Raw genomic sequence first — 15,018 nt, 5'->3', positions numbered from 1 at the left:
GGTATGTACAATAATGCTCTCCCCTCCAAAAAAGACATTCATATCCTAATTCCCCAGACTTGTGAATATATTACTCTGTATAGTAAAAAGGACTTTGCAGATGTAATTAAATGAAGGATCTTGAGATGAAGAGATTATCCTGGATTATCTAAATTGGCCCCATGTAATCACAATGGGTAAAAGAAGGAGGCAGGAAGGTCAGGACCAGGGAAGTTGTGACCATGGAGGTGGGAGTGATGCTGTTTCTGATTTCCATGAGGAAATAGGGTTTTGAGCCAAGGAAGCTTCTAAGAGCTGGAAAAGGCACAAACTGAGTCTCCCTTTAGAGCCCCCAGAAGGAACCAAGTGCTACCAACATCTTGGTTTCAGTCCCATGAGACTTCTGAGGTCCAGAACTGTTAAGATCATAAATTTATGTTGTTTTAAGCCAACAAATTTGTGTTTTGTTACAGCACATAGAAAACTACAGTTGACCCTTGAATGACTTGATGGTTAGGGCCCTGCCCCCTGCATAGTCAGAAATCTGCTTATAACTTTTGACTCCCCAAGAACTTAACTACTTACAGCCTACTATTGACCAGAAGTCTTACCAATAGCAGAAATGGTCAACTAACACATTTTTAGAGTATGTATTATATCCTGCATTCTTACCATAAGGTAAGTTAGAGAAAAGAAAATGTTAAGAAAATCATAAAGCAGAGAAAATGCATTTACAGTGCTATATGGTAAAACAAAAACAAAACAAAACAAAACAAAACAAAAACCCACGTATAAGTGGACCCACACAATTCAAACCCATGTTCAAGGATCATCTATAGTACAGGGATCCTTAATATGATAAGGAAAAGAACCAAAGGAGAACTGGGATGTGTTCCATCAAACAAGAGGAGAAGAAATAGAAATCCAGCATGATATAACTGCTCTGGGGTCCAGTTTTCTCTAAGACTTTGTATCAGATGTGAAGCTATGGACAGAATAACTATCAACTACCATCTCTTGTGCAGCATTCCAACCACTTCTCTAAGAATATACATCATCAGAGCTGCCTGGGTGGCTTAGTCAGTGAAGCATCTGCCTTGGGCTCAGGTCATGATCCTGGATCCTGGGATCAAGTCCAGCATAGGACTTCCTGCTCAACTTGAGGAGAGGGGGTCTGCTTTTCCCTTTCTCTCTGCCCCTCTTCCCTATTTGTGTTCTTTCTCCCTCTTAAATAAATAAATAAGATCTTAAAAAAAAATAAGAACACACATCATCAGATCCATGCTTGGACTGTCACAAATTACCTTATTGCAGCTGTCCCCAACTCTGTTATTTCTAGATCTTCTCGGACCCAATCCAGTTTTCTTGGATATCCGCTCCAGTCTCTTTGTGAACACCTGTCATGATGATTATTTCCTTCCAGTGAAAAAGTAGGAGAGATTCCCTTACAGTAAATTACTTAGGAAACAAAATATAAGACCAGGAAATTTAGACTATAGCTGAAAAAGAATCTGGACTTTGGTGATGGTAGATCTGGGTTCAAATCCCTGCCCTTACTAAGTATCAGCTTGGAAGAGTAACATGTCTGAGCCAGTTTTCTAGTCTGTAAAATAGGGGTCCTAACGCCACCTTCCTGAAGATAAAATGAAGTATCATATGCCAAATGTCTAAGCACACTGGAGGAGTGCAATGATGTTGGCTCTCTTACTCATTTTTAGTGCTTTCAGGGAAGTGTTTTGTTTGAGTAAAGTGTGGCTACTTCAATGTAGGTAAACTCAGAAACTGACTCCCCTAAGCATTCTTCACTTAGGGCTGAGTTCTGTGGGTTGCATGAGAAATTGACCCTGGGGATTTCTTGGACTTCATCATTTCTGAGGGTTCCTAGGTTGAAACCAAAATTGAGAGGGAATCTCATCTGTTAGCCCCTTCTGTTTCTACCCGATTTTACGTCTTCTCTGTCTTTCACATCCATATTTTGAAGGTCTTCGAGTAGCACACCCAGAACCTGCCACGCCTCTACCCGGAATCCGGCGGTGGCTGCAGGAGACCTCGGCGCCCTCCTGGTTTCCATGGAGACACTACGTGACGTCTGGTCGACTCCACTGCGGCCGGAAACCTGAGCATTTGTATTTAAATGAGGAAAGTGGGGGAAGGGACAGTAAAAGGAGGGGAGGAAACGGGAGTAGGGAGAATGATGGAAGTGAGCCTGTGAGCTTCAAGGACTCAACAGGGGAATAGAAAAATCCCTGAACGCAGTCACCTCGGGCTCTCAGGAGAAATCAGAAAGAAGGCAGCAGGAGGCAGAGGGGTGCTTATTTCAAGCATAAGAAGTATCTTCTAAAGACTCATTTCTGATTTCGGGTTGTAAGGGACAGAATTACACAGATAACTGCGAACCCCCTTTCCTTGTGGGGGACTCCCAGCTGTTAACGCTGCTCAGTTTCATTTCCAGGAAGCAAGAGAGACTTTTCATTCGGCCGAAAGTCTCAAGTGTTGTAGGTTCTCTGCTGGTGTAGGAGGGGGCCACACCTCTTTCACTCTCCACCACCTTTCCCCCTGTAATGTCGCTGTATAAAAAGCTCGGGCTCTGGATTACCTGCTGCTTATTGGCTGAATCCCTAGCAAAAGGTTTGGGAGGGTAGGGAGGGGGAGGTAGTGGTTGGGCAGAATCTATGCTAAGATTGAATTGCACAAGGGTTTAGATGATGTCAGCTTTAATAAAGGTCTGACCTAGTGAATGTTAAATGTGGCTGCATGATGAATACTCAGAGGGGATCCACGGCAGAAACCTCTATGAAAGGGCCGCGCCTCTTCTTTAAAATATTAAGCAGGTTGCTCTGCTGATCTCTGGCTGCAACTCCCAGAGCGCTGGTGGATTCTCAGCTTTCTGCTATAATCACTCGAACATTACTTACTGCCCTAGATAACTGGGGGTCACGTGCAGTGTGCTCCAAAAAAGGAAGTCTTTGAAAAAAGAAAAAGCCATTATAAGCCATCAGAGTGCCTGCTGGTCTTACAAAGAAAAACCAATTCCATTTCATAAACACTTTCTGAGGTCTACTATGAGCCAAGGGTACGCAAAAGGAGTGAAATTCTCTTTGCCTTCAAGGCGCCTATGCTCTGATTGGGGAAGCAGATGCATTCACAAATGACCCATGGTGACAAGCAGCAGGTAATGGACACCATAGGAAATCTAAGAGAGGTGAAATTAATTATAATACCAGAAAGAAAAGAATAGTTTGTATGAAATGCCTCTGAGGCCTAGCCTTTTATAATAGATATGAAACAGAGAAATACAGGGAAAACTTCTATAGGGGTAGACTAGAAAAAGAAGTTTTACAAATGGCCTGATATATAAAATGCCAATTTGGTAAAATTGTCTGTCAAGTGGCATAGTGAACTGGTTTTCCACCTGCCCCCCCCCATGAGTTATTTCTATTGCTGCAATTTATAAGGGACTTCGTATTGGTCTTAGCTTTGCTTGGCCTCTATTCCATTTTTACCACTCACTAAACCACAATATTTTGGTATTACAAGTTCAAGGTTTAATGTTTTCATTTTAAAATGGACCCAGAGGCTAGAATTGTGAGAAAGAATGCTTGAAAAAGTATATGGGTTCAGGCTGAATAAGAACTATATGAGCTTAAAGGGCACTGAGAAGCTTGTCTAGTTGAGGTAGGGCTGAAACGCAGCAGGCATTGGCGCCACTCGGGCTCCTTTTCAGACTCCTGGCACGTAACAATGAAGAGATGAGTGACAGCATCACAAATCCTGGAGAAATTTTTGAAATACCTATCATTTATGGCCTGAATAGAGTGCATACCATACAGTTATGAGCCTTTAGTTTTCCTTCCAAAATTGGGAAAAATTGAGGAATAAATTAAAGGACAAGGAAGTCAAAGGCTAATTCGTGGCTTTAAGCCTTTGGATGAAGAGATCAAGAGGTAAAGAGATTAAAAAGGGGCAATTATTTCTTAGAAGGGAGAGAGAAGGAAAGCCATATGTTCTCAAACTAGTCATAGTTTGTGTATCATTGAGATGTCAGTTACCAAGGGCTTGTTTTCTAGGTCTTACTCTCACTGGGTTAAGGAACATATCTATCATAAAAACATCTCACTGGAGTTTTGGCAATACAGTAGAGTATTAGTAATTTTTAGATGAAAAAACATAAAAGCATAGAATGCCAAGAATCTACTTAATTTCATTCTTATTAATTTTTCATCCTCAGGCACATGGTTTGCCACAGAATCTTTGGACTCCTAGTTTATTTTAAGGCCATTCTGCCAAGCTTCTGGATAATTGAATAAAACTTTCTGGCTTCTTAATTTCAAATAAACACCCACAGACACATGGGTACCTCATTTATCCAAACACAGTCAAACGTACTTCTATCTTTTTGTAGTGGTAGTCAATATGGAATGACAGTTTCTGGAAATGAGCTTAGTAATTTAGGAAGTGCCCAGCTGACACCACCAATAGCTAGAAGCAGAGGCAGTGGAGACAAAATAAAATTATAAAGAAGAAAAAGAGACATAAAAACTAGAAAGATGAAGAAGATAGAAAAGAAGTAGAAAAACAAGAGATGAAACGAGAAAGACTAAATAGAACAGGTCTGAAGCACTTAATGAGCAGGTTAGGATCTTCCAGTTTATTTTCATCTTGACATAAAGATAGAAATTTCAGAGCTGCTAAGAATCTGGTGATTATCCAGTCTGGTTTCCTGTTTCACAGATGAGAAAACAGGAGTCAAGGGGACCTGAGTGACTTGTCTAATATCGGAGTTGATTAGAGATGAAGCCAACATTAGCATCTGGGTCCACTGTTAGTTCTGCTACACCCTTTCCGACACTTGTAAAGGCTAACAGTATCCAAAATTTCTTTTGAAATTTAAACACTTTCCCATTTTTCCTTGAACTTCTAACAACATTTTTACATTTAGATTTTTGTGTTACAGCTTACAAAGTGCTTATCTTATTTAACCTTTGTACCCATTCTATGAGCAGAAAATAGCAGTTATAAAATGACTGACATGGGACTTATCTAATTTTTTTATGATATATTTTTCCCTCACATACTTTCCAAGCTCTTATTTGTGGAGTACTGAGTCAATTAAAAATAAATAGACAGTATTGTTCCTACTCTTCCCCATCATATCACCAACTAGGAACTCATTGTGCTTTATGAAAAGGAAACATAGAGATAGGAGGATGGACAGCCTGGAAATAAAGACAAGCAAGAAGGAAATAGTGATGTGGACAGACAAAAAAAAATTTATAGAACTTGGTGCTATGGGTGATAGCAGTTAAATCTTGTAATGTTCTCAATACATAGGATGGGAAACACTACCTCTAGTTGCTTCTGTAATAGCGACCCTTGTTATTGCAAGAAAGTTCTCTCTGAAGCTGATGAATTCAGTTCCCAGAAAGAGACCTAGGACTGATGTTGGGGAATAGGAGCGCCTCCTCCCCACCATGAACTGCACTCTCTGAGGCCCACCCACCCAAGGCAGGATGGTTTCAATCACTCCTGCCGTCCAGCCATTGCTGACACTACTTGGCAGCCAGCCTACCTCTAATGGAATGTGTCCTGCAGCTGGGAATTAGGTCATCAGTAATTCACTTAATAGCATTTTATGAGCTGGGCTCTGACACAAGAGAGTGATCTGGTCTTACCAGCAGGAGCTTTCCTTGATGTGAGAGGAAGGAGGGAGGAAAATATACCATCCTGAATAATCAGACACTATATTCATTTCCAGAAAGTAATGGGTGAGGGTAAGAAAACTGGATGTTTCTTCAGACTTTCTATTTGATCCAGCCAGCTGCATGATCTTGGGCAATCTACCTCTCATTTCCAGACTTCAGTTCCTCTAAGATCTCATCTAGCTCTAACACTGTATACTTTTGACTCTACCTTCATGAAAGGTAGAAAATGCAGGTTTCATCGTCACCCCTTTCTCCCACCTCCCTGATGGGTGCTCTCTGGAAAGGGGAATGTATGACTCTGCTCTCTGCTACTAGTGTGCTAGAAAATGAAAAAACCCTGATTTGTAGAGTTTGCTAATTTCTGTAGTGTATTCCCAACATGGCTGAGTCCAGGCTATCAGTGATTTAGCAACTGGCTAGGAAATTTTTGAATATCCTACAGTTGACTCTCTTGAGCAAATAAGAGCCTCATTAGCACACCACTGGTGCTCCCCCCAGCTAGAAAGAGCTGCTTCAGTCAACAGTTTCTCAGGCACAGACTAGGTTGGATTTTCCACACACCAAACATGGAGTATCAATAGTCTTACTTTGATTTTGGATAAAAACCTATTTACAACTTCTCCTCTTTGATTCTTTTCTAGCTGCTATTCTTAATTTATCTGAAGTGCCCTCAGAAACAGGAAATTCTCGGGGCACCTGGGTGGCTCAGTGGGTTAGTCCTCTGCCTTCAGCTCAGGTCATGACCCCAGGGTCCTGGGATGGAACCCTGCATCAGGCTCTCTGCTTAGCAGGGGGACTGCTTCCTCCTCTCTCTCTGCCTACCTCTCTGCCTACTTATGACATCTTTCTGTGTCAAATAAATAAATAAGGTCTTTAAAAAAAAAAGGAAATAGGAAATTATCATTAGAAAAATATCCATACTCATCAAGCTTGTCATGTGAGTTCTCATTTCTTTCCCCTCATGTTCAGGGAACCTTTTGACTTTTATATTTTCTTGCCTTCTATCACCCTATATCTTCCTGGCTGAAAAACCCAATATGTATCTCATGAATTGTTCAAAAGGTTCACTGCTATACAGGGCTTAGAAGTTGAAAAAAAAAAAATCCCTAAAGTATTTTCTCCTTTTCACTTGATGCTAGAAAAGGGTCCTCAAACTTTAGTGTACAAAATCTCCTGTTTCTAAGAAAATCGGAGCGATTGAGAATGAAATTAGCACCTGGAATGATAATAGATAGAAAGATGAGTCACTTCCTTTTATCCCTTCAATTGAAGAGCATATATAGATAGTATTTAATTAACAACTACCTTCTGAGTATTTACTACCTGCAGCACTACAAAGTATCATGAAGTAAAAGAAGAGAATATAAGCTATAATACCAGTATTCAATTTATAATCTGGTTGGGGAGATAAGATTAACATGTACAAATTAATGAAAATCAGTTAAAAACATTTTATAATCAAATGTTTAATGACATGCCACAAATTCTAAATGCAGCGGGAATATAGAGAAAAGTAAAACTACTCAAAGTAAACATTATCAAAGAAAACTTAATGACTGGCAATGAGGCTTAAGTTGCCCATTTGGGTGAGGACAGTGTTTAATATCATGTAAAGGTACAGGACTATCCAGGTTGGGGGAATTGCATTTAAAAGGCTGATGACAAAAAAATGGGGAGCTGGTAGAAATAGGAGGCAGTAGAAAGTGGAGAAAAAAGTGAAAGCCCTGGCCTAAAACTGGGTCATAGAATGTGTGTCAGAGGGAAAAGTGTGATTGTATTCAAATGAACGATGGCCGGATGCCGTATGATAATACATTCCTGACCTTCAACCTCTGCAGCAACGAGGACAAGTAGCCAAACCTCAGTCAGTCTCTGCGGCAGTCATTCCAGAAAATTCAGGACTTGGTTGGTGACTGCCAGCATCCCTAATTTTTGTCCTGCCACTCCCTGCTTCCAATTCAGGACTAAAAAGAGAGAAAGCCAAATATGCATCCCAGACCCGTCACACAGGATGCCCTAGTGAGTCCACCTCCACCTTCCCTGTATCAACAACCTCCAATCAGAACAGACCTGAAGTCTTCCTCTTTTCCACTGTAAACCTTTCTGTTCCCCTGCTTGCCTTTTAGTCTCTGCCAAATGTGAGTGCTCATGGCTGAATTCTTTCTTTCTTATTTTTTATTAACAATAACAGTCTTACACAATTCACAGCACTCACCATAGTACGTACCCTCCCCAATGTCCGTAACACAGCCACCCTATTCCTCCCCTCTCACCCCCCAGCAACCCTCAGTTTGTTTCTGGAGATTAAGAATTTCTTATGGTTTGTCTCCCTCCCTGGTCCCATCTTGTTTCATTTTTTCCCTCCCTAACCCCCATGAGCCCCCACCGTGCCTCTCAAATTCCTCATATCAGAGAGATCATGAATTGTTCAAAAGGTTCACTGCTATACAGGGCTTAGAAGTTGAAAAAAAAAAAATCCCTAAAGTATTTTCTCCTTTTCACTTGATGCTAGAAAAGGGTCCTCAAACTTTAGTGTACAAAATCTCCTGTTTGACTTATTTTACTCAGCATAATACCCTCTAGTTCCATCCACGTCATTGCAAATGGCAAGATTTCAGGTTTTTGATAGCTGCATAGTATTCCATTGTATGCACATATATGGACACAATGGAATACTATGGAGATTTTACATATATATATCTCACATCTTCTTTATCCATTCATCTGTTGATGGACATCCAGGGTCTTTCCATAGTTTGGCTATCATGAACACTGCGTCTGTAAACATTTGGTTGCATGTGCCGTGGCTGAATTATTTGCTGTGTAGCATGGTCTGAATAATAGCCTAATTATTCTTAGTTGTGTGGTCTTCATTTATTCCCACAGCGGGAGAAGAGCACACCTAAAATAGTTCTATCTCCTGTTATTAAACAGGGATATATAATCACATATCTATCTATCTATCTATCTATCTATCCATAGCTTTCTCTTTCCCTGATCACGCTACCCCTTAACCTCCTGATATCTACACGTTGGTAGGATTTCTTACTAATTTTCTTAGAATGCCAATGAAAAATGCAGGTATACTGAGGTGTTCAGGATAGACTGAAGAAATTCATTTTTTCCTTTGGATCTAAAGGGCTAAATGTCTTAGTCCTATCCTGACTTTTGAATCTGGTTAACCCTTTTCTCAACAAGAGGCCTTTTTGTTATTAGTCTTAAATAATATGCACCATGCTGCAAAAGGTTTAGTCTAATAATAATTAATGTTTTTTAGCTTATTTTAATTTAACACATCTAAAATGGTTGATCAGAGTTTCTGATAAACATAAGATAATAAGTGTTGCTGTCATGCTTAGATGATATATTTCTGGTCAAGCCAAAAAACCTAAGTGCTTTAAATAGTCACTGCAACATGATCTCTGATAAATATAATTGATTCTATTAGGGCTTTCTAAAAATCTGAAAATAGTTCATTAGCTCCCTTCTCCATTCATACTTTGGAGATTTATTATGATCCTGGGAATCCAAAGTTGGGAACAACTTTTTAATGATATTATAATAAATTTGTCATTATAGCTTTACTAATTCCTGGAAGCCTATCTCTTGACACAATGTTCCAAAACCCTAAGGCAGATTGCTTTCTGGGTTTTACAGGTAGAATCTGATCATTTTGGATACTTAAAGGAATCTGATACCTCTACCTAATTTACCTTAAGGGACTGGAAGTTGAGATGTAGCTAGCATGAATATTTCTGTTGTAATATCCTCTTTTCTCCACCATATGAACAAGAAGCTAGAGGCAGTGATGTGTGCAGGAAGATTTGGTTTGGCTGTGCTAAAGCTCCCCATGTTTTTGTTTTCCATTTGAACTCTGGGGTCTAAATCTAGGTTTGTAGACTTAGACACTCAGTTTTCCAGCTCATCCTTGAGCAATTATGCTTTGGTAAATTTCATCACACCCACTCTTCGATGTTCATTGCACTCTCTCCCAGCACTCAGCCAGAAGTCTGTAAGTCACTCTTGGGAAAGGGAGAGGGAGAGATTACTTCAGAAAATGTCCCTTGCAGATGATAATTTTCCTCCATAGCATGTGTAATCATAGAGGCTGAGCCTTCCTCTCCAAGGGATCTTGTCTTCTTCCTCCTGAACTTTGTTCAATCATCTCTTGTCATAATTCTGGGGGATACATTTTAGACCATGTGTTAGGTTAAGATGAGCCAGGCTGTTGTAACAAACAGATCCAGATTGCACACTGGCTCGATACAAAAAGCTATTTCTTGTTCATTCACACAGTCCACAGTCCAAGATCAATATTTCTGGACAGCACCTGGCTTTCTCCAGGTTCTTCTCCAGAAGAACCAAGGCTTCTTCTGAATCATGGCTCTGCCATCCTCCAGGACTTTGTCATCCCTCATTGGCTGAATACATATGGGAAAGAGTATGGAGAGAGCACATCTGCTTCCTACAACACCTTGGCCCTAAATTGTCATATATCCCTTCCATCCATACTCTGTTGAGATTATTTAAGTTAACTAATGCAAGAAAGTGAAGATATTTAGTCTGTTTATGGGCCAAGGACAAGAAGAAAATGAAAATTTGGTGAACAGTTAGCTATGTCTCCCTTTGGTATTTGTAGCCTCTGCCTTTTTTTTTTTTTTTTTTTTTTTTTTTTTGCTACCCTCTAAAGATATTGGAATACGAGCAGAGTTGCAAACAAACCATTATATATATGATCTTCCTTTCCCTGGCTTCACTCACTTACTCAGCAGGTATTTGTCATTGTCTTTTATCAGGGAGGAGAATTATAGCTGGTCTATCATTTCTAATTTTCTCTAGTTTGGTAGGTTACAGAGAGGATGGATATCTCTAGAGTAAAATGTCCTTAGCCATTCTCTCCTCAGTGAACTCCCAGTGGCTGCTCTCTGCTGCTGTGACAGCTGCTCTTAGCAGAAGCTCATTTTGGCTCAACCCTACATGCCCTGAGGTTTCTCAGCAGTAGAACCGTTCAGGGTTATGTTTTCAGTGCTTCCTCTTGAGGCCCAATTCATGGTCTCTGGGCCTCTGAATTCTCCTCAAACCAGCTACAGCTTGGGGCCCTAGATTAGGCAGTAGTGGTAGAAACATTGCAAGCAGAGCCTCTTTCCCTGGTTCTTCTCTGAATCCTAGAACCGCATGCTTATCTCCCCTTCTCGCCTTTCAACTCTCTGACTGTAGTCTTGCCTCAGCTAGATATCTGGGCAGAAAGGGATTTGATAACTGGAATTCCTCTGTGTTCTAAACTATTGCCAAGAGCTGAATATGTCTTTGCTAGTAGAGAGACATTTACCATTTAAAAACAGACACTCTCTACTGATGGGATACAGCATTTGAAAGATGAATAGCATGCCATACTTGAACAAATGTTGCTTTTCCTTATTGCTCAGAGCAGTCAGCTTAAAATCCCTTCCATGTTTGCTATGGATAAAAGAACTTGCCTGGAATCCTTCATGCAATGATTCATTTGTTTCTCCACTCAATATATATTTTTGAGCACCTATTATCTTTCAGGTGCAGGGGATATGAAAGGAAACAAGACAGAAACATGATGTTGTTAATATTGGGACATTGAGTCGCCATAACATAAAGGGTTTCAGGGATGTGTGGACCTAGGGACTTCTGAGCAGCTCGGTTTCTAAGCTGTATAGGTGGTTCCCTATCCCACCTCCTTTACACCCATCTCTGCTTTGTTGCATAGACTTTAGAGTAACCCAGACATTTTCCCAAGGAAACCAGCTTTCTTTTTAAACAGATCAACATATTTAAAGCACTAGTGAGCTCCCAAAATAGTAGAGAAGACAATTAAATGGTAGCTCTTCTTACTGGTAGCATTATGCTCTTTAGGAAACCATAGGGGAAAAAACTAGTCTAGCTGACAATTTTAAATTGCTTTTATTCCTAAAAAGCATGCTAATGTCCCAATAACTCTCTCGTGTTGTCTGATGATCTCTGCAAATCACTTCTTGAATTCCCTGTCTCAGGTAGGAAGTAACCACTCATTAATTCCCGACAGCAGCAAGAGTTCAACAAACTTGAATTGGTCAAATGTTCCCAGATAGCTCAGTCATGGCTGGGGTATTTAATCAATAGTGCAGGAAAGAATGGTGAAGACATGTGGTGGGAGCACTGACACCGTAATGCAGGGACGCTGAAAGCCTCCAGCAAGCATGGCCAGGCATTGTTCCTCTGCATTTCCATGAGGAAAAGGACACATGTTCAGAGGTCTTAAGGGTGGAGAATGAAACTGGTTACTTTGCTATTATTTCAACATCATCATCTTCCCCTCCTATATTATTCCTGCTGCTGGACTCAAGGAGAGGGAGGCCTCCAGATGAATGATTCATGAGGATTACAACCTCAAAGTGTAGATGCTGTGTAGTTATCACCAGGGATCAGAATCCCTGATCAATCTGTGTATTCAGTGAGGCCTCTTCTGTGTCTATAACTGCAGGAGGCCCTGTGGAAGGAGGCAAGTGAAATTTATGATCCCAAGTCTGCCCTTAAAGAATGTATAATGTCCAGGTGGAGGCCAGACAAACACACAAAAAAATTGCAGAATACCTCTGGTCTAAGCTCTCTGGTGCTGACTAGAATGGCACTTTTAAGCCCCAGCCTGGTCTTCGCAGCCACCTGCAGGGAGGCACTCTGGGACTGTAGAGGACGGGTCTGTGGTCTAGCACGTCGAGACCACAAGTCCTCCTGCTGTTTAATGGACTGAGGGACATGTTGACGAAATCTCGGAGCCTCAAAGGCTTCATGTGTCAAAGGAAGAAAATGCTTTCTCCTAGGAACTGAGTGACACTTCAGTGAGTTTATATACATCAGTGAGTTAATATACATGGAAAATAGTAGGTGTTCAAACAAATATAGGTATCCACCCCACGTCCACATGGTTGTCCCATAAGAATCTCAGGCAGCGTTTAAACCAGACATGGCATCTTCCACACCCATCCCACACGGTAAGGCTTGCTTGTCTATTTGACTTCCAGTTTCCTTCCAGTTTCTGTTTCTGGCAATATGCTTTTCCTGGTCATCAAAGGCTTGAACCTGTCACAGCATCTTTGACTCAAACTCTCTATCCTCCACATCTGATGGGTTTCAAAATTCTTTCTATTGTTTTACATTACCTCCAGGACCTCTCAAAGGAGAGGTTGGCAGGGGGATGGGTGAAATAGATAAGGGAATTAAGAGGTACAAACTTCAAATCCTGAGGCTTGTAATGTAGGGTCATGAATGGGCTTTATTTAGAAGTCCATGAACCTATGGGGGGAAAGGTCATAATTTTCATAAATTCAGAAATGTATCTTGACTCAAACGGGTTGTCTTTCTCATCCCTTTCCTTCTGTATCTTCTACTACCATGTAAGCACAGGGTTGGTTTTTTGTTTTGTTTTGTTTGTTTGTTTTTATCATTTTCTGCCCAAATACAACAACCTCCTAACTCATCATCTTCTAATTTTTTTCATTCTCTGTACCCCTGTCACAGCAAACCTAGTTCCGATCATGACATTTCCCCAAGCCACGATGTTCAACACTTCCAAAATTCTTTCAAATAAACTAAAGATTCTTAACTTAGCTGTCTAGACTAACTTTGGAACTTTTATATTCTGTCACTCTCTTCACATACTCTATGCTCCAGCAAAATCAATTGCTCACTATTCTTTAAATATACCATCAAAAAAATTAGTTGAGTCTTATACAATATAAAACATTAGGGGGAAAATGCAAAACAAATCACCAGTGGACATAAAATGCAGATTTCATCACTAAGTTTCACTCCAAGATGTTCCTCCCACTTGCACACACCTTTGTATTCTAGACTCCTACAAACATAGTTCATAACAACCTGAGTTAGTGGATGCTTAAGATAGCTTAGCCATAGACCAACCATTATTAAAAAAGAAAGAAAAAGGGTCAACTTTTATTACTATTTCAATATGAAAACCCCAGAGAATCCCTTTTTGTAAAATCCAAGCTTATTAACCAAAACTCCCCTCCTTGCAGCAATTCGCTGCATTCTTTGGCTGACTTGATGGCTTGTGTTTGGGTGTACACCTCTCCCTTCTTTGAGAATGCCCTCACCTACTTTAACATGTGGAGTGGACTACTCACCAGCTGCCTTTATTTGCACAGTGCTGCCCCCTCCTTCTGGATCTTCACCAACTAGATAATGAGAGATACCCGGTACAACCTGGGTCAATCGCATCTCATTTGAAGTGGAACAGAGGGATTGTGAGTTAGCCATGACATGTGGATAGAACACCCAGATGTAAATGGTGGACACTGTCACAGGAATGCAAAAAGCTGTTCTGTAGCCAGAAAGAAGACTAAAGTCAATGATCTGCAAAAAGCAAGAATAAAAGAGAATGAAAATATTCCTAATGCTTTGTCAAGTACTGACTTCAGACCTTCCAAGGGTCTGGCTTCTTTCTTTTCTGGAATCTCTAAGAGACACTTCTCTAACTCCCCTTCCCACTTTATTATGGTTAAAGTAACTTGAGTTGGTGTCTCATACTGGCAACCAAGACTCCTAACTAATACAAAAACCTGATTCCAGGCTGATATTCTGTTGGTTTCCCCCACTCAGTCATTCAGTCATTCAGTACACATCAGTTGACCATCTAGTATATGCCAGATACTCTGTTAGCCTTCTTGCAGGTGCTTTTAAAGAAACACAAAGAGATCATTGTAATTTAATAAAAGAAATCCTCCATCACACATATGTGTGAAATGGATAGACATGGCAAATAAATGAAGATTGTGAGGAGGGAACATAGATATTTTGAAAGTAAATGGGGTCTTAATTAAGCCTTGAATGAAGATTTTCTCAAGCAAAGAAGGGAAGGGTGCCAACATGTCCAAAGGTGTGGAGGCAAACAGAGTTTGATCTGTTCTGGAAACTGTAACTCACTTCTTACATTTGGAGTCTAGTGTATATACATTCAATTTTTCCACACAGAGAAGAGTGGCAAAACATAAGGCCTGGCCCAGATGTAGAGAGTATTGTCTGCCATATATGGAGTCTGTCTTTAGGTGGTGGAAGAATCATTGAAATTTTTAGGCACTAGATTTAAGGCCTTATTTACAATAGCTCAGGTACCCCAGTTTTGGATGGTATGTCTCAGTATCTTATCAAGTGGAATCAGTGTAAAATAGCTCTTGTTATTAACTGCCTTAGGATCCAGGGGCAGTTACAGCTGTGCCTCTCTCTGGAGTAATTGATTTTGACACATGGGTAGAATTCCTGTTCCTCTGTCCTTTACCAATTGCTTAGTTTATGATTCTCTCTTCAATGTGTT

General features: G+C 40.5%; 1 long non-coding RNA gene across 3 annotated transcripts in view; it reads left to right on the top strand.

The window, feature by feature from the left end:
* Positions 1-15,018, top strand: part of LOC116600166 — a 398,483-nt gene that overhangs the window by 338,735 nt on the left and 44,730 nt on the right. The window contains exon 4 of one of the 3 annotated variants that reach the window (XR_004289537.1): positions 1,961-2,518. The exons of the other annotated variants lie outside the window; for them this stretch is intronic. This is a non-coding gene — a long non-coding RNA (uncharacterized LOC116600166). Of the gene's footprint in view, positions 1-1,960; positions 2,519-15,018 lie in introns of those variants that run through there. 3 annotated transcript variants of the gene reach the window in all.

This window comes from Mustela erminea, chromosome 1 (genome assembly GCF_009829155.1).
Source record: "Mustela erminea isolate mMusErm1 chromosome 1, mMusErm1.Pri, whole genome shotgun sequence".
NCBI lineage: Eukaryota > Metazoa > Chordata > Mammalia > Carnivora > Mustelidae > Mustela > Mustela erminea.
The sequence above is the reverse complement of the archived record's forward strand: the minus strand, read 5'-3'. Positions and strand labels throughout refer to the sequence as shown.